The sequence below is a fragment of the Podarcis bocagei genome (genome assembly GCF_964188305.1).
Source record: "Podarcis bocagei genome assembly, chromosome: Z".
NCBI classification, from domain to species: Eukaryota; Metazoa; Chordata; class Lepidosauria; order Squamata; family Lacertidae; genus Podarcis; species Podarcis bocagei.
In genome coordinates, this window is record NC_138140.1 from 10,048,788 (window position 1) to 10,062,236 (window position 13,449).

General features: G+C 47.1%; 1 long non-coding RNA gene across 1 annotated transcript; it reads right to left on the reverse strand.

Moving 5' to 3' along the window:
* Positions 1 to 978: 978 nt before the first annotated feature.
* LOC308579092 lies at positions 979 to 11,373 on the reverse strand. Its single transcript, XR_014004274.1, has 2 exons — positions 10,544 to 11,373; positions 979 to 3,302 (listed from the first exon to the last, which is right to left on the reverse strand). It is a non-coding gene; the product is annotated as an uncharacterized lncRNA (long non-coding RNA).
* Positions 11,374 to 13,449: the final 2,076 nt, after the last annotated feature.

Consider the following 13,449-nt stretch of genomic DNA (forward strand, 5'->3'; position numbering starts at 1 on the left):
AGGTCTGAGGGACAGTGGACCGGCCCCCTGCTGAAAAAGTTTGCTGACCCCTGCTATAACCACTTCACCACAGTGTCTCTCCAGTTCTACAGGGGCAGCACTAAGGAGGAGGAAGCTGATAGGCATTGTCTGCCCCAGACAGGTTTTAAATAGGCAGGCAGGCGACAGCTAGCTAAGAGCAAGCTGAGGGTAGATGGAGTATAGGGCACTGCCCCATTTGTCCTAACAGAGCAAACTAGGCAGCACACAGCTCTCACCCTGTTTTGCATTGTGAAGCATGCGAACCATGCCCCACAGTGGAGGGGATATTTCTTATACAATTAAGCTTAGTTAATAATCCAAAGTATTCCCACACTGGCCTTGTGTAAATATTCCTCATTGACTCAGCACTTTATTTCTATGCTTCTGTTTATTGGTAGCTGGTCTTGTCATGCTTCTTTGCACTTTGTATGATTTAAATTAAAATTGCTAAAAAATTAAATTAAGAACAAAGTGACCCGGAAAACATCTCCTGTGAGCTGAGCCAAGCCTGCGGCTTATGCAAGTAGCTATGAGAATGGGTTAAGCCAGGTTGGGGAAACCTCTGGACCGGGGGCTACACATGTGTCCTTCCAGGGCTTTCTATCTGGCCCTCAGCACTCTCCCCAGGCCACGCCCCTTGCTGCTCCTATTTTGCCCCTGAATGTTTCTGTTTGACTGGAACGTGTCTTTGAATCCTCTTCATGCCTCTTGCTTGTCTAGATTGAGGATAGGGGGGTGTTTGTGTGAGAGAGTGGAAGGGAAAATATACCGTATTTTTTGCTCTATATGACTCACTTTTTCCCTCCTAAAAAGTAAGAGGAAATTTGTGTGCGTCTTATGGAGCGAATGCAGGCTGCACAGCTATCCCAGAAGCCAGAACAGCAAGGAGGATTGCTGCTTTCACTGCACAGCGATCCCTCTTGCTGTTCTGGCTTCTGGGATTCAGAATTTTTCCCCTCTTGTTTTCCTCCTCCAAAAACTAGGTGCGTCTTATGGTCTGGTGCATCTTATAGAGCGAAAAATACGGTACGTTAAGCGCTCCACCTGCTTTTGCCTGGCATGTGGCCCTTGGAAGATTGCCTGGAAGGGGATTGGCCCTTGGGCTGAAAAAGCTTTCCACCTCTGGGTTAAAGAGTAAAACACTGAGCTCCTGGTGAGCCTTGGGTGGTGGTCAATCAGGTGTTCAACAAGCTATCTGTTTGGGCTGATTACCTGGGAGTGCAAGTACTTTGAAGGTCACAGTAGATGCTTAGTTGATTGCAATCATTATTGGGGGGGGGGGCTCAGATCATATTCTTTGAAGTTTTCACAAGAAAGGAGAGTGAGCTCTCTGTAGGTGGCGGGAGATCTTCTACTTAGGGGCAGTCACCTGAACCCTTTGGCCTATTGCTGCAAAAAAGACTCCTAGACGAATCTCCAACTCCCCTCAATCAACCAGAGCTTAGTGAGGGTGCACAATTTAATTATTGGCCCCAACATACTTCCAGTTCTTAGCTGGAGAGCCATTGTGGGCTCCAGTCCTGACGTGAGCTGTGCAGTACTTAAGTACAAAGTACTTAATTTATTAAATAAATAAATAAAGAGTTGACCTTTAAAAATATTGGCAAGATTTGTGGGGGGGGGCTGCATCCCCCCCCCCACGTATGCATGCACAAATTCCTCATTATCAGCTTTCACAAGTCAGAAATTTCAGATCCCTCACCCGTTGCAAGCTAAAACAACCAGGGGTTGTCTGCCATAATCACTAGCAGGTTTATTGTAGCGTAAGGTTCCACCTGACCATGAGGCCTCTGTCCAGTGAAAGTTTACTGTACAATAAATGCATTCTCCTTTATAGTGTGACAAGAAGACTTCCTTTCTCACTTTTAAGCTTTCAAATGAGAAATGTCAAAGTGCTAAGCCTGTACTGGTTCATACTCTGATTCACATCGTCTCTGCAACCACACAGCCTCTTTCAGCTTGGAATCCTTCCCACTATTTCTAGTGTTTAGTGTATGTGTGCCGTTCCTTATGTAGCCAAAACAGCACCACCCAAACACAGGAGGGAGGTATCAGCAGCCTTGGGAGAACTCAAAGTCTGCAGAAGTACAAGCATCTTTTGGGGAGAGGGACCCTAATGGGGGAACCCCAAAAAAACCCTCAGCAAGGATGGAGTGTGGTGGACACAGGAAACTGATTATTGAAGGATGGGGAGTGGAACAGAGAGGTGAGTAGGGGAATGTAATGGAGTCACTGGGACCCTGAAGAGAAGCGCTCTATGGGCCTCTCTAGACCTGGGTTTTATTGCAAGTGTATTCTGCAATGTGTTCTTGACACAAAAAGAGTGCATTAGTGATGGGTATCTTTCTGCCTTAGTTTGTTCTGAGATGCGCTCCCAATGGCACCACATTTTGGTTGTCCAGAGCAGGGTGGGGACTATAGAGCAACAAAACCAGAACATTTGTGAGCATGGAAAGTTCTGGGATTTCAGAAGGAAGTTATGGGACATGCACAGATGAGAAATGAAGCCATGTGGCCACCCCCAGAACTTTTCACAAGTGGCAGACAGCATTGAAAGCAGATTTGCATATGGCCACTCCACTAGCATTATGAGAACAAATAATCATGGGTGTACAATGAAAAGGCTGTCTGGAAGGGCCCTGCCCTGCCACGTTTCCTCACAGGTCCTTCCAAACGTTGCTTGTCCTTTACATTTGCCAACAGTTCCTCAATCTAGCCCTCAAACCTGGAACCCAAATGCGGGTGGACTGCTGCTGAATTCTCATATTGTACCCTGTTTTAGATACAGAGTGCACCAGACCAGTGGCAGCAGAGGGAAGGGCGGACAATATTCAGAAGAATGATGGAGCTGGTAGGCTATTGTTTGCAAGAGCAGCAGAAATAATCCTGTCTCACTTCTGCCACCATTTGCTCTTGCAATGGGTGGGTTTGTCTCTCATTTTCATTTCCTCTTTTAGACTCAGCTGCTTGGGAACAATCAAGCACCATGAGCCACAAGAAGGAAAAGCTGGAGGGGAGCTCCAAAAAGTCCATCTTGTCCATGGGATGCTCCTGACTTGGTTGCTGGAAGATGGAAGGTATTCGTGGTCGTGATCGGCATGAAAATGTTCTTGTGTTCCTTGCAGTCAGTTGCTCTGCTGAGCCCCCTTGTGGCCCGCAAGTGGAGTCCTTATACCTTCCTGAGGATTCTGCCTGGCTTCCTCCAGTCTTTGCACCGGTCCCTCCGTGGTGGGTAGACCAGCGGCTGAGAAAAGCCTGAGTGGTTCATCCGTGAGGAACGGCTGAAAAAAAGCAAAAGGATGTAAATATATAAGGAACTGACTTACCAAAAATAAGGTGAAATATTGAAGAAAGATAAAAAAGTGATTATAGAAATGCTAAGAATTTAGTAAAATATATGGAAGTCAGATGTATGGGACGCTGGTGGCGCTGTGGGTTAAACCACAGAGCCTAGGACTTGCCGATCAGAAGGTCGGCGGTTCGAATCCCCGTGACGGGGTGAGCTCCCGTTGCTCAGTCCCTGCTCCAGCCAACCTAGCAGTTCAAAAGCACATCAAGTGCAAGTAGATAAATAGGTACCGCTCCGGCGGGAAGGTAAACGGTGTTTCCGTGCACTGCTCTGGTTCACCAGAAGCAGCTTAGTCATGCTGGCCACATGACCCAGAAGCTGTACGCCGGCTCCCTCAGCCTATAGAGCGAGATGAGCACCGCAACCCCAGAGTCGACAACAACTGGACCTAATGGCCTTTAACTTTACCTTTATTGAAGTCAGAAAGAGGGAGGGAAAAAATGGAAAACTAAATAAAAAATATTAAGGGGGAAAAAGCAAAAGGAGAACATCAAGAAGACCCCTGCTGGAATGATGCTCTAGTTGGCTACTAGTTTCCAGTTCCTTCTTTGCACAAAACTTCAAAATGCAACTTAGTCAGACCACTGCTATTTTCACCTGAGATTCAAGAAAGTGGACTCTCCTTCACTGGAGGTTTTTAAAACAGAGATTGGACAGCCATCTGTCAGGGGTGCTTTAGCTGTGATTCTTTCATTGCAGGGGGTTGGACTAGATGGCCCTTGGGATTCCCTTCCAGCTTTACAGTTCTGTGATTCTATGGTCCTAAGCGCATCCCACCACATTTAGGTTGCACAATTAAAGCTGATTTGGCACCTTTTGCAAAACCCACATGTCTGAAATCAGACTTTTTGCAATAAAGTAACAGATGTAAAAATGCCCTGGAAATTGTTGGATAACAATTGCTTGCTATCGAACCTCCCTGGAAACCAGTTGGCTTTTCCCTGAACATTCATTCAAATGCAATATAAGCCACCTGCCAACTTTGGCCAAAGGATCAGGAAGATGGCAGTAAACTTGTAAAAAAAACCCAAACTTAAATGAGAATCAAAGTGAATATTCCCTGAACCCCAAATTAGGTAAACAAGTGAATAAGTAAGTAAGTTTGGTGTACAATATATCATATATCATATACCTACACGACTGAGCCAGCATGTATATTCTATAATCTCATAGCCTCCCACAAGTACCCTGATTTTCCAGGGACAGTCCTAGGAATTACAAAAGCCACCCCAGCTTCTGATTTTAGCCTGGAATGCCCCTGTTCCCCCTGCTAGCACTGCCAGCGCAATGCTCAGAAAGGAGGATGAGTTGGTGCTTGTCCCAAGCTATGACGAAGGTGGCTGTGGCTGCTGCAAGGGAGACCCCTGCTGCCTCTCCATGGTTGCCACTGGCGTCCTCTGCTGGGCAGCTATTATTAATTAATTAATTAATGTTGAGATACATATATGAAATCTTTACATAATGATACATATGCATTATATTCGTAAATTCACATTTTCACATTTCATTATGTACCAACGTTTATCCATTTCTTATTTCTTCCCCTGTGTCTTCCCTCCACCCACGCATGACTTCCTTGCTATTATTTTGTAAATTTATTATTGAGATTGTAATTTTGTATCTTAATAATTAAGCATTCAATCTTATATATCTGCTTAGCTTAACTTTGTGAAATCAGTCTATACATATCAATAAATTCTTGGTGGAGCATCTTTTGGTCATGTATTCTTCTACACATTTCCGTTCCTGTTTGAGATTTTGATTAGATTGCATTCTAATTGTTGCCATCATTTTCGCTAATTCAGTCATTTCAAAAAAATTATGTTGCCAGTCTTTCAGTGTTGGTACTTCTTCTGATTTCTAATTTTTTGCAATCAATAACCTTGCGGCGGCTGTTGCATATAAAAAGATTCTCTTCATGTCTTTGGGGATGTCATTTGTTATAATTCCTAAAAGGAATGTTTCCGGCTTCTTACCAATTGTTGTTTTAAACTTTTTTTCCAGTTCCTCATGTATATTTCCTCCCCAAAATTTAATTTTATCACATCCCCGCCAGACAGGATATAAGAATCCCTCTGATACCTTACATCTCCAACACAGATTCAATGTTAAGTTTATAAATTTTAGCCAGTTTTACAGGGGTTAAGTACCACCTGTAAAACATCTTCATAATGTTTTCTTTGATAGTAATACATGCGGTGAAATTAATATCTGATTTCCAAAGTTTTTCCCAATGATCTAATGAAATCGCTCATAGTGGCTGCTGGATAGGGGGTGAAGAGGATGAGAGCAGCAACATTGCGTCCTTTGCTGGTGCCCAGGGTACACACACACACTAGACAAGACCAGGGGCTGGGCCCAGAGGGTAAACCCCCCCCCCCATACCAGCCCAAGTCCTGCCACTCACCACCTGGCCCAGGGTGGGGCCTGACAGGCCTATAAGATCTGCTGCTGTGGCTGCTACCACCCAGGAGGACTCCCCTGCTCAGCGCCTGAGGGCCCCAGTCCTGCCACTCACCACCTGTCCCAGGGCGAGGCCTCATGGGCTCTATAAAGGACTGCTGCTGCCGCTGGGCAGAGAGGGCTCCGTTTTCTTTGGTTTTTTGTTTAAATTGCTGTTATTTTTTACCTATGTCGTTTTAAACTGTGATATTAATGCTGTATTCTTAGTTTTAAATTTTGATTCACCGTATTTTTCGCTCTATAAAACGCACCAGACCATAAGACACACCTAGTTTTTGGAAGAGGAAAACAAGAAAAAAAAATATTCTGAATCCCAGAAGCCAGGACAGCTAGCGGGATCGCAGCGCAGTGATCCCTCTGGCTGTCCTGGCTTCTTACTTGGCCACGTGCAGCCTCTCCCGGGCAAGGGAAGCCTTCATCCCCTGCCCGGGAGAGGCTGCGCGCAGCTAAGGCTGCCCCTAGAGCTGTGCTCCCTTTAAAGAGCGTGTGTGCGGCTCTTGGGGGCTTTTCCCCGAGGAGGGAAAAGGGCACCCCTTCTCCCTCCTCGGGGAAAAGCCCCGAAGAGCTGCACACACGCTCCATGTGGCTCTTTAAAGGGTGTGCTGAGCAGAGCCTCCCGCCTGCATTCTTTCCATAAGATGCACAGACATTTCCCCTTATTTCTTAGGAGGGGGAAAGTGCGTCTTATAGAGTGAAAAATACGGTGCAGTGATGCTCCGCAAGACGAATGCCTCGCAAGACGGAAAACTCGCTAGACGAAAGAGTTTTCCGTTTTGGAGGTGCTTCGCAAAACGAATTTCCTATGGGCTTGCTTTGCAAGACAACAATGTCTTGCGAGTTCCTGCTGGGTTTTTTTCCTCCCCCCCTTTTTCTAAGCCGCTAAGCCGCTTATCAGCTGATCCGATCTGCAGATAAGCGGCTAAAAGCCGCTAATAGCGCTAATCCACTAATTTCGCAAGACGAAAAACCCGCTAGACGAAGAGAATCACAGAACGGATTCTTTTCGTCTTGCGAGGCACCGCTGTATGTGGAAGTTGTTTTCCATTTGGTTGTGTATTTTTTTGACGTGGTTTATTTATTGTTTATGACTTTCAAAGTTATGTAAATCTTGTCTTGTTGTAAGCCGCCTTCAGCACTCTTTAACTGTGGAAAGGCGGCATACAAATAAAAAACGATGGTGATGAAGTCTTGCCGCCACTGCAGAGTGGGCACAGGGAAAAGAGGGTTCACAGGGCTGCGCTGTGCCACACCGCCCGCTTGCCCACTTGCACGGGGGGAGCCTGCCCAGCCAATGGGTGCATTCCCCCAACACTATGGCAGCAGGACCAGGTCGGGCTCTGGAGCCCGGAGCCCCACAGTGGCAGACAGGGCAGGGATCCCTGTGTGGGGGCTCCCGAAGTGTAGCTAGGGGGCAGAGGGGAGGGGCGCCCCAGCAGCACTTACCTTTGGAGGTGGCATGCCAGAGCCCAAGGTGGCATGCAAGACCAGGTGCCCCAGAGCCTAGCGCACCACTCCCAAATTACCGTGGCCCAGGGTTGGGCTCACAGTGCACTAAGCTGCTGCCTCCCCCCCCCAGCCTCCAGAGGGTAGCTGAGAAGGACACAACCGGTGCACACTGGCCCCTGTAAGCAGCAATGGGCCTGTAGTGTGCCCAAGCCAGCACATTTCTCCTGTGAGTCCTCTGCCTCCCCCTCAGCTGTGCTCCACCTGAAGGGTGCCTGGGAGGGATGTGCATAGCTGTCAACCTTCCCTTTTTTTGCCCGAAATTCCCTTATTTCAGCGCTGCTTCCCACTGCTATCCCGGATTGTTAGATATCCTGTAGACTGTCCCCAGGACAGGTGAGGCTGCTGATCCCTTATTTTCAAATCTGAAAGTTGACAGCGATGGGGATGTGGCAGTTTGGGTGTCACCCCGGGCTGCTTTTTTATTTTATTTTATTTTAGAAAAGTTTGGATTTAATATCCCACTTTATTACTACCCAAAGGAGTCTCAAAGCGGCTAACATTCTCCTTTCCCTTCCTCCCCCACAACAAACACTCTGTGAGGTGAGTGGGGCTGAGAGACTTCAAAGAAGTGTGACTGGCCCAAGGTCACCCAGCAGCTGCAGGTGGAGGAGTGGGGAAGCGAATCCAGTTCACCAGATTACGAGACTAGCGCTCCTAACCACTGCACCACACTGGCTCCCAAGCCCCGCACTGCTTATTTGGGCAGTGTGGGATCAGCGCATGCAGGCCACGTCCCCCTCAGCCCCCCTCCAGGTGGAGTGTGCCAGTGAGGGACACCGCTCTGGTGGCCAAGCCCAGCACGCCCTACCCTGGCATGTCCCGCCTGCATGGTGTGGCGTGTGCGTGCTAGCATGCACCGCAGGTGCCACTGGAGCTCCCTACACCACTGGGGGACTCCCGACTTGCACCCCCTCAAAAATCATGTGCCTGGGGCTATACCCCCCGTCCTCTCCAAGCTTTGTGCGTAGTCTTAAGTATTACTATTACTACAGTGGTATCTCAGGTTACATACGCTTCAGGTTACAGACTCCGCTAACCCAGAAATAGTACCTCGGGTTAAGAACTTTGCTTCAGGATAAGAACAGAAATCGCACGATGATGGCATGGCAGCAGCGGGAGGACCCATTAGCTAAAGTGGTGCTTCAGGTTAAGAACAGTTTCAGGTTAAGAACGGACTTACAGAACAAATTAAGTTCTTAACCTGAGGTACCACTGTTCAAGGAGTGGGGCAGAGCTTCCCTCTCAACATAGCGTTGTTGTTGTTGTTGTTGTTGTTGTTGTTGTTGTTGTTGTTGTTGTTGTTGTTGTTGTATTCATATCCCACATTTCCCCTAGACTCAAGGCAGCTTACACAAATGAAAGCCAATGATTTTTACACTTCTTCTTATCCAAAAGGCTGAGAAGCTATTGAAACCCAGTGGGTTTTCTTTAAGACTCGTGATGGCAGGTGCTGCACAACTGCCCAGCTGCCCACCGCAGTGGCCACTTCTCCATTCTAGTCCCCAGCATACTTCGATACTGGGAGAAGTCTAAAAAGCCATAGAAACAGACTAGAAAGCAAATAGACTTGTCCCTGCTCCACAGAGAGCTCCCTCACTACAAGCATAGCTACAGGAAGGTGATAAGGAAGACTATACAGTATTCTCTATTGAAGAAGGCTCTTGGCTTTCTCCTGCCACTTTGTAGCATCCATGGAAATTAATAAAATGTGTGTCTCATCAGAAGAATGTTTTCTAGCTCAAACAGTGCATGGAGTGTTGCTTTGGTTTGGTCAGGCTTACCTGGAGTCAGCTCTTGCTGTGACCCACCTGAGATGGACTTGCAACCCACCTGGTGGTCTTGACCCACTGTCTGAAAAGGTATGCTCTGCACTGATCAGCAGTGGCTGAGGGCTTCTAGGGTTTCAGATGAGGGCCTCCCTCTCCCAGCTCTGTCTGGAGACACCAGGGACTGAACCTAGGACCTTCTGCATGCAAAGTGGGTGCTCTGCTTCTGAGCTATGGCCCTTACCCTCCTTGAGATCATTTAGCCAACTGGCAACATTCAGAGCCTGGTGATTCTGGATTTCATTTTTCTCGCCAACCTTTTGACTCAGTGGTGGTGAACTGTTTTTCATTAGAGTAAAATTACCAGTACTTTTCAGGAGGGATTCAAGTGCATACAGTTTAATTTAGATTTGTGCAATTAAAGCTCTCTGTCACACTAGCTTAACGATTTCACCCCTTTCATCAGACTATTTGCAGTTACAAACATTGCAGGGAAAAGCACTGAAAACTGGGTTGACCAAAGGAGGTCCCTTCTAGGTTAGTGGTCCCTGGTCCCCCCACCCCTACCCCAGCAATATACCATGGGCATAATAGTAAATTAGTGGTGGATTTATATTGGACCATCCACACATCATTCTGCTTTGTTAGTTGTTCTGCAAGACTTCCCCAATGTCACCACATTCTTGCCGTCTTGTACTATAGTGCAGCGAAGGTGTGACACCCCGCCCCTTGGGAACGTTCGTAGTATAAAAAGTTACAGGTTTCAGCAGGAAGTTGCAGAACATGCACCAATGGGAAGCACAGATGCATGTCTGCCCAAAAACTTTTGCAAATGGTATTGAAAGCAGGATTGTGTATATCCATCCTGATGCCACCATGAGCACAAATCATCATGAATGCACAATTAAAAGGATGCCTGGTGCAGGAGACGAAGACGTGTAAACACCCTGCAAGCAAATCAGAATGAATGCAAGATGCATGCTCATTGCCCTAATGCTGCTCTGCAAACAAATCCGAACAAATGCTCAATAAAGACTGGACATGGTCTAACCCCACTGTAAGCTGTGTGCAAGCAAAGCAGGATGAATGCTCAATAAACATGCTGTCTGGAAGTAATCTGGGGTGTCAAAACCAGGGTTAGGTGGCTTCATTGTTTCAGATGAATTAACACAGATCATTGTGATATTGCGTGCATCTGTAGCACCAGTACATGCTGGCAGTCAAAAATTCTGCCACCCAGTTCTGTCACACAGACAAGAGTGTGCAGACAGAGAGCCTCAGGGGGGGACAAGAGCCCTAGTTCAGTGGCAGAGCCCATGTTCGGCATGCAAAATGTTTCACGTGCACACACACACTCACATGCAAACACAGACACCTATGTTTTGGTGTGCTAGATGAATCCTCTCTTGCCTTTATACTTCAGCATTAATCAACTTACCTGGATGACCAGAGAGGCCCAGCTTGCTTCTTGGGTTTGGTTGCCTGCTTCTGGTACTCCATCCAGCCGCTCACAAGCTCGTGGATGATCATCAGATAAAGGAGGAAGATGAGGATGGCCGGGTCCATTTGGGGCACTTCTGGGTCTGCTTCATTGGGCCCGGGGGACATGGATGCAACGGAGCAAAAGGCAGAGGAGGGATAATTCTTGTCTGCTCTTCCGTCTCTGTCTGGCAAACAGGAGGAGTGGGGATGCAAAAGCAGCTGTCATAAATGATGGCTTGCTGGCTGGGACCGTGCAGAGTGATTTACTGCTGTTGGAGGCAGGAGGCAGGTGCTTTCCATGCCGCTGAGCAGCTCTGATGTGGCCACACATTCTGTCTCCGTCTGCCCCTCTGCCTCCACCACCATCTCTCGTCTGTCCGCAGGCTGGCTCCTGTCCTCCGCTCTGGTGCTATTTACTGCATCGTTCTGCGGATGCCTGTGCAGGCAGACGCAAGAACAAAGGAGCGTTTTGCATGTTTCTTGAGACACAAAACAAGCTTTTCTCCAGATCAATCCATTGGGAGGAGCAGGGGCAGAAAAGCACCGGTTAGCTGCCTCCCTTACGGTGCTGCAGGGGTCCAAAGCCAGCTTATCAGGAGGACCTAGACTTCTACGGACATTAGCTTTCTGCAAATATTTTGCAGAGGGGTAGCCATGTTCGTCTCTTGCAGCAAAAACTACAGAGTCTTAAAGACTAATGAAGGTTTGGGAAACGGAGTTCTTATAAGAAGAATGGCTACGTTTCCAGATTCACCACCGAGGCAGGAAAACGCTGGCATTATTCTCTCGCCTCCCTGTGTGTTTAGTATGGTGATCGCCTAAACAATGTACTGCGAGTTTAAATCTGGCTTTGTTCACACCCTTACACCCACAGATTCAGTCAAACTCCTGAGTCTTGCTCCAGTCTTACTTTTGACTGTCTAATAAGAATTGAGAAGAAATTCAGTTCAGTTTGCATTTAATTTGCACTTTTCAAAACAATTCTTCAAAAATTTACAGCTCCTTGGATTTTGCAGTGCAGTTCTCTAGCCAAGTAAAGCATGTGAAAATGGATAAACTGAAGTAAAGTGCACAATAAAATGCATAATTGCCTAAAATAACATTCAAAAGTTCATTATATTAAGCAAAATTGCTTGTCATGGTGTATAGTAGGTCAAACTGCATATAATAATTTGTATATTAGGATAAATTTGCTGATAAATTTTCATGAGGCCTTTAAAAAAAAAAGGAAGGAAATTGCAAACTGATGTGGAAGTATGGAGAATTGAATTTAAGACTGGAAACATGGGGAACGGGGAGAAACCAAAATTGATGAAGCTGCCCATCCCTACTTCCTAATAATTATATTGGCATTCTTTATTCACAATGCTCGAGGAGGAGGAACAGGTTATAAAATAGAGTTTTACATAAGGTTACTAGATTTTTTTCCATGAATCCAGGGACACAATCAATCAATCAATCAATCAATCAATATTTTTTTTAAAAAAAATAGGGGGAAAGTTATGGAAAAAAAGAAGTAGTAATATATTGTCTTCTGTGGTCTCCTCTGTTGTGAGGCCTTCCTCTGGGTCCTGGCCTTGGAGCGCGAGCCATTCTTCCTCCCTCTCCCTCCTTGCACTGTGATCCCCTATAGGCTTATTCAGGAGTAAGCATTAGCAGAAACCCCCTCCTCCTGCTGCTGCCCTGCCCACCTGTATGGGCATCTGCCGCACAGGCATTGTCCAGTGGCCGCCCATCCACGCCGCAGCGTGCCCAGTCAGCAGGTTCGGGGCAGAGCCGGTGGCGAGCGAGCGGGAGGAGGCACACATGGGCCGGATCAGCTCATCTCCTGCTCACCTCTCGTCTGCAAAGGCCAACGACGAGCTGGCTGACAAGCTGAGCCACTGCTTGTAAGTCAAGAAGCACCATGGCGAAGCCGAGGAGCAGCCACAGCCGCCCAAATACCACCTGGAGGCCAAACCAGAGACTGAGCTGCCAATCTGAGTTGCAGTGGCGCACCAAGCTCAACGGCCCTGCACAGCTCTCACGCAGCAGTGGCGCCTAGCAGCGTGTCTTCAGCTCCTACACCAAATCCCCATATGATGTGTCTTGTGCGCAACACATCATATGGGGACTTCCAAAGACGAAAAATGGCAGGTGCCACAGCAGTGAGCAGCTCCTGAAGCCAACCACAGCCAACCACAGCCAACTGCACTACCAGGCTGGCTCCGGGCTGCTGAGACTGCTGCTGCCGCTGCTGCTGCCACATTTCCCGGGGATATTAGATGAAATCTGGGGATGGAATTTGTCCAGGGACAAATTTGCAAATCCGGGGACTGTCCCCGGGAAACGGGGACATCTGGTAGCCCTAGTTTTACATGGAAATTAGTTCCAACCTAACAGGGCTTTGTCTGTTTAGGACCACTGGTTGCATCAAGCCACTTGTTATATAAAAGAAAACAGTTTAATTATGCACACACCATTACATATGCCATACCTATAGTGCATATGAAAGAGTTAAGGCCTTTGCTATAATAAACTTCTGCAGTATAAACTGTAAGCATCAATACCTATGTATTTTGGTACAGCTGTATCTATTGTGGTATGCACATGTTCATCTGCTGGCTACTTCAGGAAAACTTGAATGTACATGTATATATTATTATATGTATAATAATGCGCTTATAATTACACTTATAATAATGTGTATAACAATGCAGGTAATATGCAGAAAGGGAAACCACTGCGCCTCTCGGGCTTGCCGATCAGAAGGTCAGCGGTTTGAATCCCCAGCTCCTGCCAACCTAGCAATTCAAAAGCACATCAAAAGTGCAAGTAGATAAATAGGTACCTCTCCGGCATGAAGGTAAACGGCGTTTCCAT